Source organism: Canis lupus, chromosome 6 (genome assembly GCF_048164855.1).
Source record: "Canis lupus baileyi chromosome 6, mCanLup2.hap1, whole genome shotgun sequence".
In the NCBI taxonomy this organism is placed as follows: Eukaryota; Metazoa; Chordata; class Mammalia; order Carnivora; family Canidae; genus Canis; species Canis lupus.
In genome coordinates this window covers 21,142,094-21,167,748 of record NC_132843.1, presented here as the reverse complement: position 1 = coordinate 21,167,748, position 25,655 = coordinate 21,142,094, and positions in this window count along the sequence as shown.

The window sequence follows — 25,655 nt, the reverse complement described above, 5'->3', positions numbered from 1 at the left end:
TATTGCTAACTGATTTTTGCAAAGACATAAAATTAATTCAATGGAGGAGGGCCTTTTCAACAAATGGTACTGGAGTAGTTGGACCTTACAGCAGAAAATACAAACCTTGACTTAAGTCTCTTATGTCATACAAAAATATATTCAGTTGGTCATAAATTCGAATGGAAAATATAAAACTATAGAACTTTCAGAAATCATCACTGAAAAATATATTCAGCATGTAGAGCTAGACAAAGTGTTCCTAGACTTGTCACAAAACACATGATCCATAAAAGTAAAAGTTAATGTTAGACCTAAGTCAAAACTTATTTTGTTTTGCTCTGTCGAAGACAGAGAAATTTTAAGAGAATAAAAAGCCAAGATACAGACTAGGAGAAAAAAGTTGCAAACCTCACGTATCTAGAATATACAAAAACCTCTCAAGACACACATTAGAATAAACAACCTAATACGAAAATAGACAAAATACATGAAAGGATATTTCATAGAGAACATACAGACAGCAAATAAACATATGAAAAGATGTTCAACATCTTTTGCATTTGGGAGGTGAAAATTACAACCACAATGAGCAATCTCTATGTCCTATTAGAATGGCTAAAATTTTAAAAGGGACAATGGCACATGTGGACATACCGGATCACTCATACATTATTGAAGGGAATGTAAATGGTTCAACCACTCTGGAAAGTGATTTGCCAGTTTCAAAACAATAAATATTCAAATGAACAGTATTTGGCTATAAAAGGGGGGAGGGGATCAACTATGATTCAAGCAAAACCCTACATGAATCTCCAGAAAACTATGCAGGATATGAAAAGCCAATCACCAAAATTATACAGTTTGATTCCATTTATATAACATTCTTGTGATGTCAACATTTTAGAAATGGAGACCAGAGTAGTGGCTTGCCAGAGATTAATGAAGTGGTGGAGCAAGAAGGAAGTAGATGCGGCTAAAGACGGCAACATGAGGAATCCTTGTGATGGAAATGCTCTGTATCTTCACTGTATCAAGGTCCATATCCTGGTTGTGATACTGTACTATAGTTACTCAACATGTTACTATTAGAGAAAACTGGGAACAGGATACATGGATCTTTCTGTATTATTTCTTATAACTGCCTGTGAATACATATCTCAAAGCAAAAAGGTTAATTAAAAAAAAAAATTTAGGAAAGCCTAACTCAATAGAGTTCTCCCGTTATAGCCTTATGTATCATGTGGAATTGCAACTTCTTGGCATTTTGCACATTAAAATCGTGTAATTTATTTGTATACTTACGATCTTCCACAATGGGTAGTAAGCTCTAAGAGGGTAGCAGCAATATCTACTCTGCATACCATTGAACTTTCAGTTTTATGACTAATAAATAATAGACCCTCAATAATATTTATTCTTTGGTTATCCATAGCCTTTGAATCAATTTGTAAAGTCATTAATTTCATTGTCTTATTCTTCTACTTAAAAATTCCCCTTTGTCTACAGATAGACAGACTGATCAGACTCTGAGCAATCCAGCACCAAACATCTCTTTCAGTTGCCCAAGAGGCAACCCTGTTTCTATTATGGTTCCTACCTAGTGTGTTCTATTATGCTCCCCAAAGTAGTTTTAATCTAAATGTCCTTTGCACAAGGTTTTTTTTTTTTTTCTTTCTGAAATGATCACAAGACTTCAGTCTATTTATGCAAATCCTACAATCCTTTAAGGCAGAACAAATCCCACCTCATCCACAAGACCAGCACTGACCTCTTCCTCCTCTTCCTCAGAGAATTCTGTTCCATCATAATGTAAGTTGTCATTAGGTGGTTGCTATCTCTGCTCTCCTGGCTTACCAGTTGTCTGTCTCTTCATGATGACTAAGTGGACTGTATGGACAACTGTGCATACAGCTTACATCTAAGGGTAATGACATTATTTCAAATAGATAACTCTAACAGAAGCCTTATTCCTAGATCGGGGCTTCCCCAGTCTGTACCACGTTTCAAATAAGGAAGAGCTGTTTTGCAGCCTTTGCTATTAGGCAATAGAGTGGGCATTAGTAGGGTAGGGGTGAGAGAGATTTGGAGAACTGCCTCTATAGAGGCTTAAACTCAAATTATGTGTCTTTTCGTCCTCCTTTATGCAGTGGTGCAGGTAGAAGAATATTTAATATATCACTCTATAGAGACTCGTCACACTAAGATCAACTCCATTGTAGTTTGGAGATAGTTTCTGATAAAAGAGCACGGTCCCAGTTTATGATCCGGAATTTGTTATATGCATTACCTGCAGGTATGGATTCCAATGATGCCATGGATCAGGAGAAGTAACAGAGAACACTCACAGGGTGGTATGGTGTATTCGTTATCCATTGGTGTTTAACAAATTACTCCAAAACTTGGCACTTATAAAACAAACATTTATTGTCATTGTTTTGGTGTTCAAATAACCAGGCATGGCTGATATAGGTATCTAGCTCAAGGTCTTTCATGAAGTGGCAGTCAAGCTGTCACCTTGGCTCTACTGAAGATGTGCTGCCTTTATGGGGCTTTGGTCCATTTCCAAACTAATTCATGTGGGTTCTGTTCATCCTGAAATCCCTGCAGGGAGGGACCGAGGGAAATCCCTGAAGGTTCTGCACTCTTCACTACCTATTGACTTTAATCCTTTTATATGTGCATTTCCACTGGACTGCCAACCAACATACTGTTCAACTTCCCCTATAGTAAGCAGTCCAAGAAAAAGGGAGAGAGACAGAGAGAGAGAGAGAGAGAGAATACCTTCCCCGTAGAAACTGTCAAACTCCCACTCATGTATGGGAGTCCTAGGTGAGGTGGCTCTGACTCGAAGATTTCTAATAAACTCAGAGAAGACAGTGGGCAGCAGCTGACAGTTGGACCAGCTTCCTGTTCACCCAAAAGATACTTCCAGGATCCAGAAAGAATATGGTGCTTTCATAGAGAATTCCCTGTGCTGGAGGAGGGCTATTGAGGCTGTGCAGCTGGAGAACTAACAAATGTTCGACAAGATAGCCTGCAGCACTTGCTTTCAGCAACAGAGACAATACAGAGTGATACGAAGACACCACATGCCAGAAGTCGCAGAAAATGACAATGAATATATCATACAACTTCATATTCCCTCAACCTCAGAAGCAGATGCCTCTTCCTCCCAGTTTTCCTTGTTTTCAGACAAAAAGCAAGCATGGAGAATTGGGGAGGAAGCTCTGAAAGAAAACTTTGAATTGTGAGCAATGACGAGAGAATGATACTTGAATTTGATTGCATATTTTCTAGGAGAATCTGATATCTTATTGCCCGGGGTAGAATAAAAGCCACTGGTTTTGACTGAATTTGCCAGGTTGGTCTAAAAATAATTTTCCCTTAGCTGAGCAAGAAAGGGGGCATGAAAATACTTTTCAGTTAAAAACAAAAAGAAAGAAAAATTAAGTTTTTGGTCTTTCAAATTAGCTGGTGTGACCAGTCAAAGTATGTCATTTGGGCACTTAATTCACTGCACTGTGGCTTAACTTCATGACTTAACTTATATGTTTTAATCCCCAAGTTAAATTTATGGAAATCAAGTATCCAAAATAATTTTCATGCATTCTCTGTCCTCTCTATGGCATGATATATACATATATATTATGGTCTAAGAAAGGTTATGTCAGAATAGAGTCAGAGTGTATTTATTTTGAAAATTATGTAAACTAATTGACATCTTCCTTCATTCTCTTTACTTGGGGTAGATTCATCTCTCCTTGATAGTAGTAAGGGCCACAGGGATCCGTTCAGGCAAAAAGTTGTCACATTTACTGGTAACTTATGCAGAGTCACAAAAGCTACTAGATAATTATGTTGTATTATTTTTAGTCTAGAAACGATTAATTAGTTATCCACTGCTGTATAACAAATTACTCCCAAATTTAGAAGCTTAATACATTATTTATTGTTTTAAGTAAATAATATTTATTACTGCACAGTGTCTGTGGGTCAGCGATCAGGATGTAGCTTAGCTGACGACCTCTGGCTCAAGATTTCTCATGAAGTGACAGTTAAGTTGTCAGCCAGAGCAATGGGCTCATGTGAAGGCTCATTTGGAGGTGGAGGAATTTGCTTCCAGTTTTGCTCATGTGGTTATTGAGAGGTCTCCACCCCTCACCACAGGGCTACATCACAACATGGCAGTTAGATATCCCCAGGTTAAGTGACCCGAGAGAGAGAGAGAGAGAGACAGAGAGACAGAGAGACAGAGGCAGAGAAACAGAGGCAGAGACAGAGAAAAACAGATCTAGAAAGCATTCCTGAGACAGAAGCCATAGAAGTGATATCTTTTACACAAATCCTGCCATATTCTATTCATTAGAAGTTAATAAGTTCATCCCACATCCAAGGGGAAGAAAGTACACAAAGCAGGGATGATTGGGAGCCACCTTAGAGGTTGCTTACCACAAATTTCTTCTCGGCAGTGATGCCCACAGCACAAGTTAGAAAAATTTAACTGATAAATGCTTGGTTTTACTTTGGTTGCAAACACATAACAGGGAGAAAGAACCAGCTAATACTACAACCAAATAGCTATTAGTGATTTCCTCTGTGGTCCCACACTTTGTATTCAACTCAAATCCCTTCTGTCTTCCCATCTAAGTATGAACTTCTAAACTTCATTTGTTGTGTCCCTCCTACACATGTGCATATTAGCCTGTGGTTGTCCTCATTATAATTGCATCAATATAAACAAGAATGGCAAACTCGTACATAATTCTGTGTGCCATCCTAAGGGCTTCAGAATATCAGCTACTGCTCACCACAGCACTATGAGAGAGGTAATGAATTGTTATACACATTTTACAAAGTGAAAAAGTGAGGACGTTGATGGTAAAGCTCGTGCTCAAAATCCTAGAATTAGTAAGTTTGGGAGCTTGTTTTAGGACCTAGGAAGACTCTTCTAAACCACTGCACTTTTCTCATATTGGAGGGGCACTCTGTATCTGAGGAAACTATGCAGTTTGATGTCAGCCAGGCCCTCTGTTCTGGTTGGTTCAATTCAAACAGTGTTTGTGACTCACCTTGATTCTTTGGCCACAAGGATGAAATCATTCAACAACCTTCCCATCATTTCTCGTGTATCATAACACTTCTTCCTAGGCTGGTCATCTGTGTGTCTAGTATCTACTTCCTTGTGGTTCATTATCACTTCCAATTTCCCTACCTCCAGGCCACGTGGTTCAGTGGGATTGGTTGCTTTTCACCTTCAAGAATAAGGGTGTTGGGCAGCCCGGGTGGCTCAGCAGTTTAGCTCTGCCTTCAGCCCAGGGTGTGATCCTGGAGACCCAGGATCGAGTCCCACATCAGGCTCCCTGCATGAAGGCTGCTTCTCTCTCTGCCTCTGTCTCTGCCCCTCTCTCTGTGTGTGTCTCTCATGAATAAATAAGTAAAATCTTTATTAAAAAATAATAAGGATGTTTACTTTATCCAGGAGAACCAGCCTCCTTTTCAACAGAGTGAAACTCAATGTCCTGTAGTATTTTAGCATCAGATACAGGGCTCAATGGGAAAGCTTACCCCTAAAGTCATTACATTTCCATTATTCTTAAGCTTTTTGGAGTAATTTCTATACCCAACAATCATAAAGCCCTAGCTAATAAATTTACTAGCGGTGTCTTCCTAAATCCAATAATTCATCAGATTCCATTTCTAATAACGTCATATAAAGAATATTTCCAAGCATTTATAATCACATAATTAGAACCTATGGCCTGTCTAATTAAATATGTACTAATTATTTACCATGACCAGCATTCTTCCTCCAAGCCACCTTTTTTCTTCCAGTCCTCCCACTGGTCTCCCATCTGTTAGTGTGCTTTTCTAAATGCTTTCTATTACTTTAAAAAATCCATCTCCGTATTTCTCAAATCTTCTCTCTTGATCACTACCTGGGCAAAGCAAAGAAATGAATAAAGTAACAAAATCACCCAGGCTGGTATCTTTGTTCTCATCCCAAAGCATGAGCTCCATGTAGAGTGACAGTAACTCCAAGTAAGTTTTTCAAGAAATATATTAACTCCACTTACTGGAACTGATTACCTCTACATCTGAGATAGTATGGAAGCAATTGGAGAAAATATTCTCACACTGAGGACATTCCCAAGCTTAAAATTAACACTCAGTGAATGAGTGCTCTGAGATCTTGATCCAATTGCTCAAGTTGCCACGCCTGATGATGAAAGTCCCTCTGTGCCTGTTATGTTCCAGTTTCAACCAGCGAAGTTCTTGCCTGCAGGCAAGAATTAACTTCCAGGAGAATCATGTTTCTGGGTGTCAAGTGAGCCATGTGGCAGTCATGGGGTTTTAAGCTGAGCACAGGAGAGAAACGGCGAACTGATGTCCAGAATTCATTATTCTGTTTCACTGTTTATGGCTGCCACGGATCCTGTCTTCCTCGTGTATTACCACAGCTCTAATCCCAGCTACATGCTCACAGCAACTGAATATTTCCCTTTGAAATTTCGTTTTCAATGTTTTGTGTATTCATATTTTATGATCTAAAACATTTTCTTGCAGTTGTTTCCATCTATCTCTGAACTGCATTTTAGAATAGAAGGTAATTTGTTTTCATTTGTCTTTAATTAAGTAAATATTTCTGGCTCACTTTATGTTCAGTTGATCTTTTTAAAGTCCCAATAAACCATTAGAGATTTCTACCCCCTGAATTAACATGGCAGAAAACATGTTTTCCCTCTCTATACATGTAGCATTGGTCCTTATATCAGATAAGCTCATAAGAAAATAGAGTTTATATACTCAACTCTCACATTAAATATACTGAGATACACTGTGCAGGAAGGGAGCTGAGCATGCGCACTCATGTCTTGCTATCACTGGCCAGCATGTGAGTTAGCGCTCGTGAACTCACACTCTAACATTTGTTTAATGCCTTCCATGCCATCCTTCTTTAATAAAGATAAGCTACAAATCCACAGACCACTGCTTAAAAGGATAGAATGTAGCTGCTGAATATTGGAAAATATTCTTAGGGAATTAAAAAATTAGACTGCTTGGGATTGAAAGAAGTATCTCATATTTCTCAAATTACATTTAATGATGAAAGATATTCTTTCCTTCTGCTTTTATGAGAGTTTTTTTTTTCTATTTTTGTCCTTATTAAAACTTACTGATACTTCAGGATAATAGAAATAGTTTGAATTCTTGGACAAAGAATCCCAGATCTAGATTTGACCCTCAACTACCGTGAACTAGCTGCATGACCTTGTATCAAGTTTATCAAAACTGTCTGAGCTTCAGTTCACTCAATTATAAATTATTATAAAATTTATAGCTCTTTAAACGTTAGAAATAAATACAGCACATAGCAGGTGCCCAGGAAGTGCTAGCTATTATGTTCCTGATCTTTTAAAATGACTTGATCAATTTGGTTGTCAAATAAAAGTATCTCCTATTTAAGTAATTTTTCCATAATTTATTTTTTTAATTTTTCCATAATTTAAAAATCAAATGTATATAACAGGTTTTCAAAATTCATACTACTGATCTGATAGGCAGAGAACATGAAACTACTTTATTTTGATTTTAACGAATGTGATCCTGCTAAGCTATTTTACCACATGTCTGAATTCATCAAGACACTAGGCAAAATATTCTTGGGTGGGCTTTACTCTTAAACATTTGCTCTTTTATGAAACTCATATTGTCTCTTCTGTAGTTCACAACCCTTCTGAAATTTTTTTCTCCTATGTGCCTTATCTTTCTCAGTCCCGTTTGCTGATTCTCCCTTGTCCACTCACCATTAACTGCTGTTTCATCAAGACTTGGTTCTCAGCCTTTTTTCTTCTCACAGTACACTTTCTTCCAACTTCATAAATTCATTTAGCATTGATTATCATTCATTTGCTACCTATCCCCGATTCATATCCTCCAGCCTCTTGTTCTTGTCTTGACCCCAGACCTTTATATCTCTAGTCAAAACTTAACCACATCATTTCCTAGACACCACAAATACAGTATGCCCAATAATATAACACATGATCTTTTCCCCGAAACTTCTCCCCTCCTCCAGCTTTCTCAATTCAGTAAATTGATACATTATGTAATCAATAACTCTTGTCAGAAAACCAGGAATCCTTTTTGACCTGTCCCTTTCCCTCAAGATCTATATCCATTCAAGTGCTGAGGTAACTTCTCTCTGATTCTGCTGCTGTTCTCATAGTCAAATCTATCATATTCCTCAATTATTATAAAGGTTTACCATTCTCCTTTGTTATTTTAAAGGAATTTTTGTTGCTAAGTTTTGGAAAAGGAAAGATGTGTGTGTTTGTGTAGGGAGTAGAAAACAATAAAAACAAATAACTATTTCCCTTTGTTTGGATTTTCAAAATAAACATGGGTACAATAGAGACATGGTTCCTGGATTCTCTGTCACATGTACAGCCAAGGCTTCTGCATCAGATTGTAGCCTGGGGAAAAGAATGAGGCTTCTTTTATCGTCCTTCTGGCCAGCGAGCTGGTTCTCTCTAAAGCAGCAAAGTGTGTGTCATTATAAATCATGACTGCAATTCGTCTTTCAGCTCCATTGGTTTTAGAATGTGGGAAATTTTTGGCAGGTTTTGGCAATAGGGTGTCTATCAAAGTTAATTTTCATGGCATTAGGGTTCTTCATTTGTTATCCATCTCAGGAGGGAATTGGGAGAAGCTAAATCATACCGCTGGCCAGATGCCATCCTCACCCAAAAATTTACATTTCTAGTTTTACCGACACATTATTTTCACAATTCTTATCAAATTTGTAAGAAAAGAAGAGCAAAATCACTCTATAACAGCAGATGATCGGCTGACTAAATTGTTCTTCATATAGACTGGCTCTTATATATTGAATTGGCTAATTTGAGGTTTTAAGTCTGTTTATTTAATGATAATATCTAATGTCTAGGTAGCATGTCCTACACTCTAGGCATTCTTCTGAACACTTTCACATACTAGCTCATTCAACACTAACTCAATTAATCCAGACACAGACCCTATGAAGTAAGTAGTAGTATTATCCTCATTTTACAGATGACAAACTGAGGCACCAAATGGTTTAGTGCCTGTAACCAAGGGCAAACAATTAGTATGTGGCAGACCTAGAATTCAGACTGGGGCTATCTGGTCTTAGAGCCCAAGTTCTTTTTTTTTTTTTAAGATTTTATTTATTTATTCATGAGAGACACACACACAGAGAGAGAGAGAGAGAGAGAGAGAGAGATTGAAGTAGAGACACAGGCAGAGAATGAAGCAGGCTCCATGCAGGGAACCCGACATGAGACTTGATTCCGGGTCTCCAGGATCACACCCTAGGCCAAAGGCAGCGCTAAACCGTTGAGCCACCCAGGCTGCCCTGGAGCCCAAGTTCTAACACATAAAGCTGTACTGTTAATACTACTCCATTTTATATATCTTTCACAGGCATTTGGATACCACTCTTGCTAACATTTTGGCTTAAGTACATACTTCCTAAAACATGACTGTTTCTGGTAAAAAAATAGACGATGTGTAACTATTATACAGAATGCGTGCTATCTTAGCATAGGCTCTGCAAAGCAGAGCTATCAGAGTTACTCAGTATTACCTGTATCTATATCTGTACTTCTATATAGAGATAGATATTTAATTTTTTTTTTTACTTTAAGTCATGTAAATATTGAATCTTAGAATTTAGAAAAAAAATCATTGTATTTAAAGAATTGTCATATTTCCTGGTCTTTAAAATTGTAGCTTTATAAAGGAGGCATTATTGAATCAATGACACAAGCTGGTGAATAGAAGAGGTAACTTTTGGTCAAGCTGTGGGCTGATAATTGAGTCAGAAATGTTAGAAAGGCTTTGTGTCCTATTCAAAATACAACTAAATCACTCACAGGCATCTCTGGTGATCTCAGTGCTGATAGTTTTTAAAAACTCAAATGAAAAATAGATTCAAATAAACAAGAACAATTCTTTTGTTTTTTGTTTTTCTGAATTCTTACATACTCAAAATTCTGTCTACCTCATTCTCAAGCTCCAGAAGCTTGTTTTGTTTTGCATTGTTTTTAATCACATTTCACATTATCCCCAAGTCCCCAAACCTTTTATGAATGCAGTAAATTGAATAGGTAAATTAAATGAAGATCACAGGTTTTTCTCATGCCTATTGAGGTCAGGGCCTTGAAATGATTTCATACTGATCAGTTCTGTAACTTTTTCCAATGTTATCTATGAAGTTGAATAATTGTGAATATCTAGACTAATCATCATTGTTTATATGGGGAATGAAAATTGATAATATGATAGATTTGTCATCTGCTCACTGGCTTGAACTGATGATTAAGTAAGTAATACAGCCATAGGTTACTCATTTGTGAGCACAGTTATGTGAATACTCCCTGTCAGTCTGAAGAGAAAAGAATAGATATTCAGTGTGGCTAGTCTCTCTCTCCTGCAATAAATGCAGAAAGACTAGTTTACTAAAATATAAAAAGTGATATTCCGGTGACTTGCCTATAAGACTGAGAGTGAGAAGGCAACAAATCCATTTATTTGCCGAGATCCAAAGATGGTCTTCATATAAGGCTTGACATGCAGCAAGACAAACAGTATCCATGTAATTCACATACTATTATAGGAACTCTAGGGGATCAGATGATTAAGAACAAAGGAAATGAAAAAAAACAGAGTAAATAGTAAAAGAAAGCTTCCGTTCCTTTCTTTTAAATGTCTTAATGCAAAAATAATAATAATAATAATAAATGTCTTAATGCAATGGTTATGTGAAGCTAAATAAAAAAGCTATAATAAAGCAAATGTATTTGAAATCATTCTATAAAGATTAACATATTACCTTAGCAGAACTGATTGGTATGAAATGATTTCCAGGCCCTGACTGCAGTATGTATGAGAAAAACCTGTGATCTCCATGTAAGTGACTATTTAATTTACCACATTTAAAAAAGACATGGTAACTTGAGGATAATATGAAATGTGGTAAAAAAACAAACAAGTTTTCTGGAGCTTGAAAATGACATACCTGAAAGTTTGAATATATAAGAATTCAGGAAATTGAAAGCAAAACCACAACAAAACATCACTTAGAAATTATACCATCTTTCTCACATTTTATATTACTATTTGCATATTGCTTAACAGTGTTAAAGGAGTGGGGAAAAGGAAATAACTTGCTAACCTCTACATCAGTGCCTTGTAATATACATATTATAAGGTATACACTGCAATATACATATTTTCGCTTTCATACATCAATTCCCACCCAACAATCATCTCAAGGAATGGTCATAAATCTTCTAAAAATAGATAAGGAACAGGTTCTCTAAATTTTATTCTAGGATACCTGTAAGAGGTCACTAGCATTGGTTATACCTCAAAGCACTCACCTTAGAAACTTGGTAGATGAGGGGTAAGAAGTATTAGATGGATATGGTATGGTGGAAACATACTGTATAGGACAAAAAACAATAGTCCATAATATAGAAGTTATAGAAGTTCTGGTTTCTAGTTCCAGTTCAGTTCTTTCATGTGACCACTTGAAAACTTACTTTAAAAAGAACTTTTTAAAAAGCTATCATCATGTATACAAATGGCAAATCAAACATAATTTTAATATTTATTGAGATTAAGTAAAGCTGTATAGCATTCTGTCCCTATAGGTGTATGAAGCTACCAGTATAGGATAATCATTAATTGGTTATATATTATTCCTTAACAAAGTTCTAGAAGCCCAGACAACTAAAATTATAATTAAGATTACCTAGTTTCCTTTTCAAAATTAAAGCTATCAGTGGTGCGTGATAGTAATTCAGAAATATATTGGCCTTGCTTCTTTAAATCAGGTGAGGAAGGATTAAGACTATAGGAAAACAGTGTTTCATAGGGGTTAAAAGCAAGGATATTATGATCTGACAGACATGGATTCAGGTCCTGACTTCATAGTCCCTAACTTGAGATTGTGAGCAAATTAATTAATCTCTCTGTGCTCCAGTTTTCTCATCCGTACAATGTGAATAAAACATAGCATCCCCTGCCAGGTGGAAACAATTAAAAAAGTCTCTAGTACATCATAAGCATCAGTCATTATTTGTATTACTTGTATTTAATATTCTCAGACATCTGCCATTTTTGTCTCATCTCCCTCCCCCGCTTCATACATCAATAATCTTCATTTCTTGTTTAGAATTAGAGTTTCCACACTGGACCACTTTAGGAGATCCAGTGACATTGTCTCCCATGTGATCCCATGGCTCTATAAATTAGTATGTAAATATTTGCTTGGGGAATTCAGAAAAGTAGCTACCTAATTAAATAATTTTCATACTAATGAGATTGAAAGGAACTTGAGCTTATTTTCTCTATACATGGCTTTACTACAATTGACCTGATAGATACAGTTGAGACTCTTTGTTGCCCCATTAAAGTCTTAAAATTTGTAAAAGTAGGGATCCCTGGGTGGCGCAGCGGTTTGGCGCCTGCCTTTGGCCCGGGGCGCGATCCTGGAGACCCGAGATCGAGTCCCACGTCGGGCTCCCGGTGCATGGAGCCTGCTTCTCCCTCTGCCTGTGTCTCTGCCTCTCTGTCTCTCTCTGTGTGACTATCATGAATAAATAAATAAAATCTTTAAAAAAAAGATTTGTAAAAGTAATGTTATCTTATAATGGTAAGTGTTTTTAATTTTTATCTGGTGCTCAGCATACTTTAGACTCTTTAACCCCAGATAACTGGTGTCCACAGAATTTTTCTCCTTCTATTCTCATGCCCGTCACATGTTTTGACACATGGTATTGTTAATTGAAGAGACTCTTCCATTCCCATTTGGATCTTATTCATCTTTTACAGTTTAACTTTCTCATGAGTCACTTCTTAACCAGGAATTTATCATGTTTACATGCTTTATATGTTTTATAGGTTGATTTATTCCTTCTCTAATCATTTACTTGCTATTAGCAAATATCTTGTTGGTATTTCCAAATAGTTTAAAGTGAGTGGAGCTGTCCAGTTCCCACGTTTTGTTGGGGGGAGGGGAGTAAAAAACAAAACACATTTCAGGAAGACACCAAAACAAGCACAGTTCGCAATAAATTACAGCTATTCTAAAATTCACTTATGTGTCAAGATTCTGATGTCAGAACAAAGCATGGTCTCAATAAGCTCACAGCATTTGTGTAACACTATGCCATCAGTTTTTTTAGAAACTAGGAACTCCTACTGTTCTATTGCTCAAGGCTAATACTCCTTAGAAGCCTCGTTCTTGATGACTGAGTTCTTATAACTAGGTAATCCAGGGTGGAAATCTTGAAATACAACTAAGAAACCTTTAATTAGTAAAGCAGGAGTATTCAAAAACAAGTAAAGTGGAACTGAATATTAACTAGCATCAAAATGAATGAGAAAATTACCCACTGACCCAAATAATATGTCTTTCTGGAATTACTGATTGCTTAAAAATCGCTATCACAGAAACCTTCAAAATCAAGTTTTTCTTCTCAATTAGAGAATATTTTCAAATAGATTATATCCTATACCTCTATATCTTCACCACGATGAACAAATTATAAGCACCAGAGTCAACCACTAATATTCTCTTTCCTTCCTCTGACTCAGCAAAAACAATGCAATAGCCCCATGCAGTCTCTGCTTTGAGTTCAAAGACCAGGGTCTCTGAGTAACATCTCATCAGGTCTGCCTATGGCTCTTCCTGTTTCAGAGACCTAGGAACCAAAAATATGAGCTGCCTCACCACTTACTATAGGATACATGTGCACATGCTCACAAAGAATATTCAATAGTGGAACAGATAGGTCATCATACTCAGTGTATATATAATGTAATCAATAAAATTTCCAATATAATTGGATATTTAATATTTGATTTCTTCCTTCTCTTCCAAGTGTGAGCACTCATGACCCTTTCTATAGATTGTGGAAAACTTGAGCCTAAAAGGCTTCCTTGGGAGAACCTCTTTTTCCTAAGCCATTGTTTCTGCAGCCACCTGAAAAGCTTTCCTGGATTCCATGTGACTCATTTATAAATTTAGCTAAGGACGAAATGGGAGAAATCTTGATTTTGTCTTTGCCCAAGGCTGTCACTCAAAGGGGTCCCAGTTTTATCTTGTACTGATTTGATGCGAATCAATGGCATCTTTTAACCCTGCAAAATGCTTTTATTCCTTTTTGTAAACAGGCCAATCTTTTTGTTTGTTTTTTGAGATCACCTCTTTGTTGTATTATCTTAAAAGAAAAAACAAAAAACAAAACAAAAAAAACATTCCATAGAAACTAATTCATGTTACAAGCAGTCTCTTTTCTTCTTCTTCTTTTTTTTTTTTTTTTTTAATATCTCAAGTAATAAGCTCATTAGGGACATTACCTTTTACTTTATCTCAGGCAATAGTTTTTTCAAAATGATTTCCCACAGTGTAACATTAATAACCATTTTTATAGCTTCACATTAACAATTTTTTTCACTGCTGAAGCCCTGTTTCCAAAGCAAGGGCCACATGGTATAGATTTGTTGTTGCACCATCTGCTTCTGCTGCAGATTTCTGTGTTTCTCAGTAGAGTAGGTAGGTTAGGCTGCAGTTATAAACCCCTTGCACACAGCTGTTGGAAGGGCCAACTGGCTCTGGGAATGTGTTTTGGCACCTCTTGTTTAGGTTTAGGTCTCTACAATCTTTGACCTCAGCAGGAGTAGGAGTGGGGGTCCGACATTCCTCACCAGAAGCCAGTCTGACTGCTTCAGCCTCTTGAGTTCCTCTAAGGCTGCAGATTTGCGGCCTGGAGGCCACAGTTTTCTCCTTCATTCTGGCTTGGGAAGTCTCTCTGTTGTACCTGGCAGGGCCTCTGAGGAGGGGCTGTCACACCGTGACTCTGACTGGAGGGTGGGGCAAGTCATCCACCAGCTTGAGGTGGTGTCTCCTTATAGAGGAATTTGAGACTAGGGACCTCTAGTACCTGGGGCAGAAGGTGTTTCTTATTAGGAATCTGGGCGGAGTTGTTGCAGCTTCAGAAGCTCTGTTCTGATGGGCCATTCTCTGGGCCATCTTTGGTGCTTAGCATCTCAGCTGGTCCTCTTCTCTCCCTGCACCTTTATCAGGACGGGCACTTACTCCCCTGACACACTCAAAGTCACATATCTACCCTGTGGGCTCCAATTGCACATTTATTTATTTCTTAAAATTTTATTTATTTATCATGAGAGAGAGAGAGACAGAGACACAGGCAGAGGGAGAAGCAGCTCCCTGTAGGGAGCCCAATGTGGGACTCAATCCCAATACTCTGGGATCATGACCTGAGCCAAAGGCAGATGCTCAATCACTGAGCCACCTAGGCATCCCTGCAATTGAACCTTTGAAAAGGTTCTTTCTTTTTATGGAAAAAAGTGTTTAAATTGAGATAAAATAAACACATAAGATTGTGTTAGTTTAGATATACAGCATAATAATTTGATATTATGAAATTATCACAATAAGTCTAGTTAATATCCATTACCACACATAGCTAGAAATGTTTTCCTTGTAGAAAAGAACTTTTAGGATCTATTCTCTTCTCAACTTTCAAGTATGCTATATAATATTAACTATACTCACCATGCTGTACATTACATCTCCAGGACTCATTTATTTTATAACTGGAAGCTTGTACCTTTTGATCACCTTCACATATCACAGCTGCCTCCTGCCAACCACCAATCTGTTTTCTGTATTTATGAGTTTAGGTTTTTGTTATTGATGTTGTTTGCTTGCTTGCTCATTCTTAGATTCTACATATAAAAGAAACTATACAGTATCTATCTTCCCCTGTCTTATTTCACTTAGTGTAATGCCTTTAAGGTCTATCCATGGTGTCACAAGTGGCAAGATTTCCTTCTTTTTTAGAAGTCCGAACAGTTACAATTTACAATAAAAAATACATTTATTTCTCATGTACCTTGGGTTGGCTGAGACTCTGATTGATGTTTTCTTCACTCCAATCATTGACAATGATCCATTTCACTAACTCATGGTCCATTGGCTCAAGTAAGTAGAATGGCGATGCCTGAGTTCAACATAGTAGGGAGAGCTGACCTTCTGGAGAGAAAAGCAAAGGGATAGGGAAGCATTAATTTTGGTAGACAGTGCAACAACTTACCACACCTATCACTTCAAATAGGACCAGATCTATTTAGCAGCTCATGATTCATCATTGTATCTTAAAGATCACATCTTAAAAAGATATCTTAAGATGTGAGAAATATCCTGAGATATGATCAGGAATATCTTTAATAGAAATGCCAGGCACACTTCTGCAGCAAAAGCCTTAAAAAAACAAAAACAAAAACAAAAAAAACACACGTGTTTTCCATGGATCCTAGTGGCTCTCATAATAAAATTGCCGAGTAGATGCACGTGAGTTACAACCCTCCTCTCTGTATCATGCTCTGCTATTTCTATCACGATGAGTTCTATTTTATTAGATTTGCCACGAAGGAGCCTGCCTTTCCTATGGCGATAACAACCCCTGTGAGTTTCATGAAGCAGTGTTCTGCAGCCGTAGAAGCAAGAAAGCCTACCAAGATTTTGCCTTTGCATAAAAGGACATTTTGAAACATTATCTTTATATTGGTCTGTCCCCCACAAATAAGTGTCTCTTCCTTCTGAAATTCCTTTTATAAAGCACATGACATGCCCTTGATCTACCTTTTCCATCACAGTGCACACATCACAAGTTAGAACCAGGCTTGAGAAATTTATATAAAATGAGGATAATGCTTTCTCTCTCTTGGAAAATGAAATGTCAGAACTTTACTTATTTATTTATTTTGTTTCTCTTCTTTTCTCTCTCAAAAAAATTAACAACGAATGCACTGATTAACTTGCATGAGTCAGCACCTCATGAGGCCTCATTGTGCCTGGCATCACACTTGCTCTTCAGAAGATCTTGTAATGTTAATATGTAGAGGATTCAATTAAACAAATTTACAGCTACCATACCAAACTCATTTGTGTGTCAGACCTCTAAATATTAATTTAACCAATAGGATTCTCACACTTTGCTTTTTGGCATATGATTACCTCTTGCTCTTTTCAACCTTGTACTTCAACTTTTCCCCCATCAAATTATAGCTGATTTTCTGTGTCATAAGATTTGATGCTTTTAATCTTTGGCCCTATATTTCCTAGTACCTCCTGGCCTCCACCATGATTTGAACAAGAAATCATCAAATATGGGAAGAGAGGAATGTCACTTGATTTTAGAAAGCAGATCTTAAGAAGCCAGTGCAGTTATTGAGGCTTTGGAAGGAAGCATGATTCTCAGTGCACAATACCTTTCAGAAGATAAGTTGCAAGGTTGAATTTTAAATTCTTAAATTTAGAGTATGATGGAAATTGTTTTGCTATATTTCTTCATCCCCAAACACAACAGATTAGATACAATTTGAAAGTAGAGGCCCACCTGGGAAGTTTTCAGACATAACAGAGCAAGGTGCTTGCCAGAGGCTTCGTTCTTCTCCACACAGAAAAGAAATGTGACCTCATTAAGTGATTTTCGTCATCAGTGGGATCAAGTGTAATAGTAAAACTACTGAGCCATCGGAAGTTGCCTGACCAGAATGTCCCTGTTCTGGGAATCTCATGCATGCACTAAACTATATTCAACATGCTCTGAAACATAGTGATACATGGAAAAACAAATGAACTTGTGTCAAAATCCTGAACCAGCAGCACATACTCATGTATTTTAATGACTACTTCCCAGTGGAATTTATCCACTCCCAAGTTTATTTCTGAGCATACAAGCACAGTAGTATTAGAATGCAAAAGTGATTTCTCGTGTGTATTTGAAGTTTTTGTCTCTAATACAGACACAATAACAGCCCAATGATAACTGCAAATTACCGTGTGATTGATGTTTAATGTCATTGTGCCTTGTCAGAGATCAGTATGAACCCTGCAGATCATTAAAGCTCATGATCTTTCATTCAGGATTAGGAAAACATTTAACCATTGGAACTATCTGTGCAGAATTCAGATACTAGAAAATGAGCAATGTTGCTATATTAAGGCAGTTTAAAGGATGAAATTGCAACTTTTAAAACATACTGGAATGTTTGAATTACATGCTGTGTCAGTTAGGATAGATGAAGGCTGCAGCAGCCACCACAAACCCAATTCTCAGTGCCTTAACACAGCAAGGGATTATTTATCACTCATGATACACGTTCATTGTGGGTTGACTAGAGATCTCTCTGTACAGTTTGTCCCTAGAGGAAGACCCTGGCATATGGAAGAACCACTATATGAAATTTTCCAAGTCCTTAGAAGAAAGAAAAAATAAATTTGGATGGTTTTACATCAGCGATTAAATGGTCTTGGCATGACTTATTGGCCGGATCCAGGCACATGGGTTCATCACCCACAAGAAAGCCAGGAGCATGAAGAAAAATTCTAAGGAAATGCTTCTCTGGTTACAAGTTGTAGAAACTTGCAGCTTATTTTAAGCACCTGATTAAATGCAACACTGAAAAGCATTGGGGCACCGAGGTGGCTCAGTACATTGAGCGTCTGACTCTGATTTTGGCTCAGGTCATGATCTTAGGATAATGAGATTGAGCCCTACCACAGTCTCCATTCAGGTGTTTGCTTTTCTCCTTCTCCTTCTCCCACTGCTTCTCCCCCTGCCCCTGTGCTCTCGTTCTATCTAAAATAAATTAAAAAATAAATCTTAAAGGAAAAAAAACAATGAAAAAAATTAAACCATTTGGAAAGTTATCCTCACATCCATGCCTCCCAGCATAGCCTCCTCTTTTCAATGGCTAGGTCACACCTGGTAATGGGAGAAACTTGGGGCAGCATATCGATTCTTTCGAATGTTTAGGATGACTGGTCTTTAGGATAAGCTCTAAGCTGAGCTTAAGGCATTTCCAAATATTCAGAAGACTGTGACAGAAATTAGAGAATAGAAATGAATGCTTCTAAGGGGAGACATCAAAATTAAATCCCTAAAATAATTTAACAAATTACTATCTTACAGGGGGACATGGGGACCCCTTTTGTGCAATAACCTTGCTCTGCCAAAGAATCTTATAGCCTTGCGGTATATCTGCCTTGGAGATCCCTGAGATTCTTTCATCCTCCTGTCACCGCCTCATGGAAGCTCACAACCGCTATCTGGTTCTCTGCACTATGCAGTTTACCCAAGTTACTCTTCCCTCCCCCTTCCTCTTTCTTCTGACATCCAAAGGTTCAAATGTGGGTTAATGTAGAACTATGTGGAGTATGATGACACATACAATATTTCAATATTGAGAAAATAGCAAGAATGATGACATTATGTTGAACATGAACAATGTCACTCAGAAATGTATGATAAGCTCATAAATTTGAGAGACTTATATAAACTAAAAAATGAACGGGAAAAATGAATATCTAAACAAACACCACTGGTATAAGAGCACACTCAAATCAAAATAGATACTCTTATTTAAAAAGGATTTTAAATTCATGGTTAATGACTGTTATTTATTTCCAGCATGAAAACATAGCACAGAAATTTGAACTTGAGCCATATTCAAACTAAATGTGTACTTTGATCTGTGTTTGGATCTTTTGAATGAATCATTTGGTATATCTCTAAACAGATACTGAGATACTATGTGAAAATGAGAGTCTGTAGATTTAGATGGCTGGAGGAACAACAATTTGTGTGTTTTACTTTCTGAACCCTCTTATGTGCAAAATTAGCTACATATTGATAGTAACTCATCTTTAAGTTTGCCAACTTTTTTTCACGTTTGGGATTTCATTAAGAAATAATCAGAGAAAGAATATACATTTTCTATTTGCAATGAGAATTTCCTAACAAGTAGTAAAATATCTGCAAATTTAAATATCTCCACACTTTCTGAGGACTTACAATAAAAACTTAAAAAAAAATTTTTCAAACCTTTTTAAGTTTCACGTTATTTTCTATTTTTTTTTTTTTTAAGTTTGTATTTATTTATGATAGTCACAGAGAGAGAGAGAGAGAGAGGCAGAGACACAGGCAGAGGGAGAAGCAGGCTCCATGCACCGGGAGCCTGATGTGGGATTCGATCCTGGGTCTCCAGGATCGCGCCCTGGGCCAAAGGCAGGCGCCAAACCGCTGCGCCACCCAGGGATCCCTCACGTTATTTTCTAACTGGAAAAGGCCACCCTTTCTCCTGCTGGATGTTAGGAGTCTAGCCCTGCAGAGGATATTAGATTGAGCAGACAGGCTTGGCAGAGGTAATTCTTTTTGCCTAAACCTGCAAAATAACACAAAAATTAATGGACTGTCCAGAAGTAAGAATAAAATGAAGTTCAAGGCCAGTATGCCAGGTAAGATAATGCAAAGAGTTCACCAAAAAATGGAGAGGGATTGGAAGTTGGTATCTACTAAAGGAGCAGGAGCTAGCAAAGTGGAAAGTCAGGAAGATGAGAAATGCAAATAAAAAGTTGGAGAAATTATCTCTCTGCTGGTTTAAATGATCTCACAAGAGCCAGACACGGTGCTAGAGTGGTAGAAAGGTGAATGTCACCAAGATTGCACACTGTACACCTTTTCATATCAGAAGAGAGCTCTTCCCCTCTGTTTGCTGGGAATTGACACCTTGATAATCTATAGAACCAAGAACATTGATATTTATCTTAAATAATGTATGTGTGTATGTGCTTGCCCTTCCAGGGAGCCCCCTACTTTGTCGCAGCAGCATCCTGCTGACACAGCCCTATTCTTGGGTCTCCATTGACTTTATCTTGGTTTATGGATTCCAGTTCACTTCTGCAAAGATACACAGGACACAGCAATTCTATATTCAGCTGTGAAGAACAGTGATGCTAGCTTTTCTTTACATCCCAGCACAAAATGAAGCTTTATTTAGTAACATAGCAGCTTGCATAGGGCAGAGAGAAAGGCTAAAGCCTCCTGAATTGGGGTTAAAAAACTGAGAATTTTTTTCCCCTCACAACTAAGTTTTATTAATTCTCTGACAGGACTACTTACTCCCTATGCATATTATGTTACATTATTTCACACTAAAATTACTGCAACATTATCAATTCAAGCAGGATTGAGAATATGAAATATTAATAAGGTTACCACTCATCTAATTTTCAAAGGAATGGCCTATATATAGAGCGGGAACATAGTCCCAGAATAGCTTTGGGCTTCTGAGCAGTGGAGAAGGACTCACAAAGCAATGGTATAATGGCTCAGATTATAAAATAAAGTGACCACATAGGACTCTAGCAGGAGGTAAAAAGATTTTTTTGCTTCTAAAATATATATGTTAAGAACAAATCAGAAGTCAGGAAAGAGGAAGGTGATACATTTGGTGTGATTGATTCCCAAGGCCCACGTGTGTACCAGAATGCAGATTAGTTGTGTTGTCATAGGATTTTGACTCAAGTTCTGATTCCGCCATCCAGTCATGTATTAACTTAGTAATAAAATTGAGCTTCAGTTTTTTTCATCAATGAAGTGAAATGAGACTACAAATTCCTACCTCAAAGGGATATTGCCATGAACTAGCAAGATTAAATGTATAATAAGCAGTTTGGAAACTTGAAGGATGTATAAATTCTACTATTATTCACAGAGGTACTATTGTATTTCTCTGTATAAAGTTTTATTCTTATTAACATTTGTTGATTTATTAGAGACAGGGAGTACGAGTTGGAGGAGAGGCAAAGGAGGAGGGAGAGAAAATCTCAAGCAAACTCTATGCGAAGTTCAGAGCCCAATGAGGGCCTTGATGTCACGACCTTGAGATCATGACCTGGGCCCAAATCAAGAGTCATATACTTAACCAACTGAGGCACGCAGGCTCCCCTAAAGTATGATACTTTTAAGAGGTTAATGTCACTATTCATCAAAACATTTATTCAGCAATCTTTTTTTTCAACAATCATTTTTTTTTAGTATCTACCACACCCATAGTTTTACCTTCTTAACTCCTATTTTGATGTTATAGAATAGGACTTTAGTAATGTACACAAAATGTCATTTACAAAAAAACATAAAAGGTGCAGGTTCTGAAATCTGACAGACTTTGGTTCAAATTCTGAATGTGCTTCATATAATCTGAGGAGAACCTAGGTAAACTGTCCATATATAGTATATCTCATTTTCATCATGTGTAAAAAGATAGTACTAAAAGTACCCATTTCCTATGACCAGTGTGAGTGTTAAATGAGAGATCATACAAAGTTCTTAGAAGTGTTTAGCACATAAACACTATTCAATACACATTCCTATTCAGTCTTCTCCACATGGACTCTGTTACCTCCCAAAGGAGTGGTCAACACTGGTTCCTCCTGGACACAGTGACCGGAGGAGCTATCTGTGTCATCTACCTAGGGACTCTCACACTTACATGCCAACAACAGAAACCATCAGACATTAGGACAGTTGGTCATATTTTGAACTTCTCATACTTGTAATCCAAGCATTACATTAGTAACTTACGGTCATAGCTCTAGAAATGATCTAACTTAGGGTTCACCAGACTTCATGATTTTTCTTTAATAATTACTGCTAAGTTGTGTTTTTAAACACAAACTATATCTACAAGATATATGTACAGACATGATCTCTGACTTATAGTGGTCCAGTTTATGGACTTTTAAAAAAGATTTTATTTATTTATTCATGGCAGACATGGAGAGGCAAAGACACAAACAGAGGCAGAAGCAGGCTGCTTGTGGGGAGCCTGAAGTGGGACTCAATCCTAGGACTCTGGGATCATGACCTGAGCCAAAGGCAGACACTCAATCTCTGAGCCACCCTGGTTCCCCTGATTTTTATTTACTTTATGATGATGCAAAAGTGATAGGTACTCAGTAAAAACCATACTTCAAATTTTGAATTCTGCTCTTTTTCTGGATGAGTGGTACCCAGTATCCTATGATACCGCAGCTCCCAGTCAGTCCTGCTAACATGAGGGTGAACAATGATACACTTAAAAACATTCTGGACCCTACACAGTCATTCTGTTTTGTCTTTTTTTGTCGTTGTTTTTTTGTGTTTTTTGTTTTGTTTTGTTTTGTTTTTTTGTTTTTGTTTTTGTTTTTTTACTTTCAGCAGTTTTCAATAAATTACATGAGATATTCAACATTTTATTCTAAAATAGGCTTTGTGTTACATGATTTTGCCCAACTGCTGGCTAACATAAGTGTTCTGAGAACATTTTAGGTAGGCTAGGTGGTCTAACCTATGGCAAATTAGGTATATTCAAGTCATTTTCCATTTAAGATATTTTCAGCTTACAATAATTCCATTGTAAGATGAGGAAGATCTGTATATGAAGTAAGTTGTGAGTCTATATAAGTTGCAGTTTACTAGAACAACTTAATTTTAACTTCACTATATTTAATAAAATTTTTCTGCGAAATTTAAGATTATATTTCATCCATTTCATTATAAATTGTACTTATATTGCAATTTTTCTCTAGAGGCAGTCCAATATTACTTACATTTTATCTTACATGCAGTCATTCTGTGAAAAAAAATAATAAAGGAAATAATGAGATTTCAAATTTTTATATTTCTTTCACTCTATTTCCTTAAAATTAATCATTATTCATACATTTCATTTTTCTCCTAACAGCATTTCCCATCCCATCTTCACTTCACTGGGATGTTCATGTAAAGCAAACTATTGTTGTGTCTGAGCCTTCACTTCCCTGCATTAAGCACATAGACTGTTCTACAATTTCACCAGGAAAAAGTCCCATATTTGAATAATAGAAAGAACACAGGCTTTGAAGTCTGGTGAACCCTAAGTTAGATCATTTCTAGAGCTATGACTGTAAGCTACTAATGTAATGCTTGGATTACAGGTATGGGAAGTTCAAAATATGACCAACTGTCCTAAGGTCTGATGGTTTCTGTTGTTTGCATGTAAGTGAGGAAAGCCCCTCGTAGATGACACAGATAGCTCCTCCAGTCACTGTGTCTAGGAGGAACCTGTGTTGACCACTCCTTTGGGAAATAACGGAGTCCATGTGGAGAAGACTGAATAGGAATGTGAAGATGACTTGACACTAAATATTTGAAGTTTATTTATTGACTAATTAGGACATCTCTGGAGTCAGGACTGCACATACACAGAATGATGCTTTCATTATTGGTAAAATCAGTTTTCGATCTGAAAGAGAGTAACAAGTCACATATTTGCATAGGAAGCTATCTTCCTTTAAATATATTTGTTTGATGAGTATTAAGGCAACTTTACATTTTTGAATGCATTTTATTTGAATAAGGGGAAGAGGAGGTTATAAAAATTCTAGATACTTAAATAAAACCTGATTCACAATTAGGAATTTGTCATGGATAATCCACATATATAAGATTTATGAGGATAATTGACTATTTTAATAATTCAGTGATATTTCATTACTCACACAATCATTAAGAATTGAGGTCAATATACCTGAATCAGAAGATAAAAAATAATCAAAAACTCAAATGTCACTTAAAAATCATAATTATTTTTAATGCAAACATGTTATACATTTCTACCTTTAAAAAAAAGAGAATGCTATGTAGAATTTTAATATTTTTAGTGATTCCTTGTCAACATTTCAAACATAGCTATTTTTCTTTGTTGTACGTTTCCGTGCTTATATTTAGGTTTTTAATGCTTTCTTTGGAGGATCTTTTAATTCCCCATGTCATCATGTTTGTTTCTAAAAACTTCTCACGGGATGCCTGGGTGGCTCAGGGGTTGAGCACCTGCCTTTGGCTCAGGGCATGATCCCGGAGTTCCGAGACCGAGTCTCACGTCGGCCTCCCCTCATGAAGCCTGTTTCTTACTCTGCCTATGTCTCTGCCTTCTCTCTGTGTCTTTCATAATATAAATAAATAAAATATTTAAAAATAATAATAATAAAAATAAATAAAAACTTCTCTACCTTTAGGAGAGGTTCTTTCTAATATGCTGAAAAACATTACAAAAATTTTGTGAGGGATCCCTGGGTGGCGCAGCGGTTTGGCGCCTGCCTTTGGCCCAGGGCGCGATCCTGGAGACCCGGGATCGAGTCCCACATCGGGCTCCCGGTGCATGGAGCCTGCTTCTCCCTCTGCCTGTGTCTCTGCCTCTCTCTCTCTCTCTCTGTGACTATCATAAATAAATTTAAAAAAAAAAATTTAAAAAAAATTTTGTGAAAATTTAATATGATTAAACTTAAAAAGACTCAATAAGCTACTTAATGAAGACCTGAGAAGTAATATGCTTGATTTTAAGCACAGATATTTCAAAAACCTAGTTAGGAAAACAGAGATTTAAATATATATATATTTATATCTCTCCTAGTATTCAGGTTCTTGGGAGATTATATGCACTTTCACTGAACTCAGCAATTTTATATCTTAAGGTCTGTCACATATTTTTTTTTATCCTCAGAGGTGTGGCATTATGATCTAAAAATAATTAATACTGTTTTTATATTTTTTATATTTTTTTAAAGATTTTGCTTATTTATTCACAAGAGACAGAGAGAGAGAGAGAGAGAGAGAGAGGCTGAGACACAGGCAGAGGGAGAAGTCCTGATGAGGGACTCGATCCCAGGACCCCGGAATCACTCTCTGAGCTGAAGGCAGATGCTCAACCACTGAGTCACCCAGGTGCTCCAG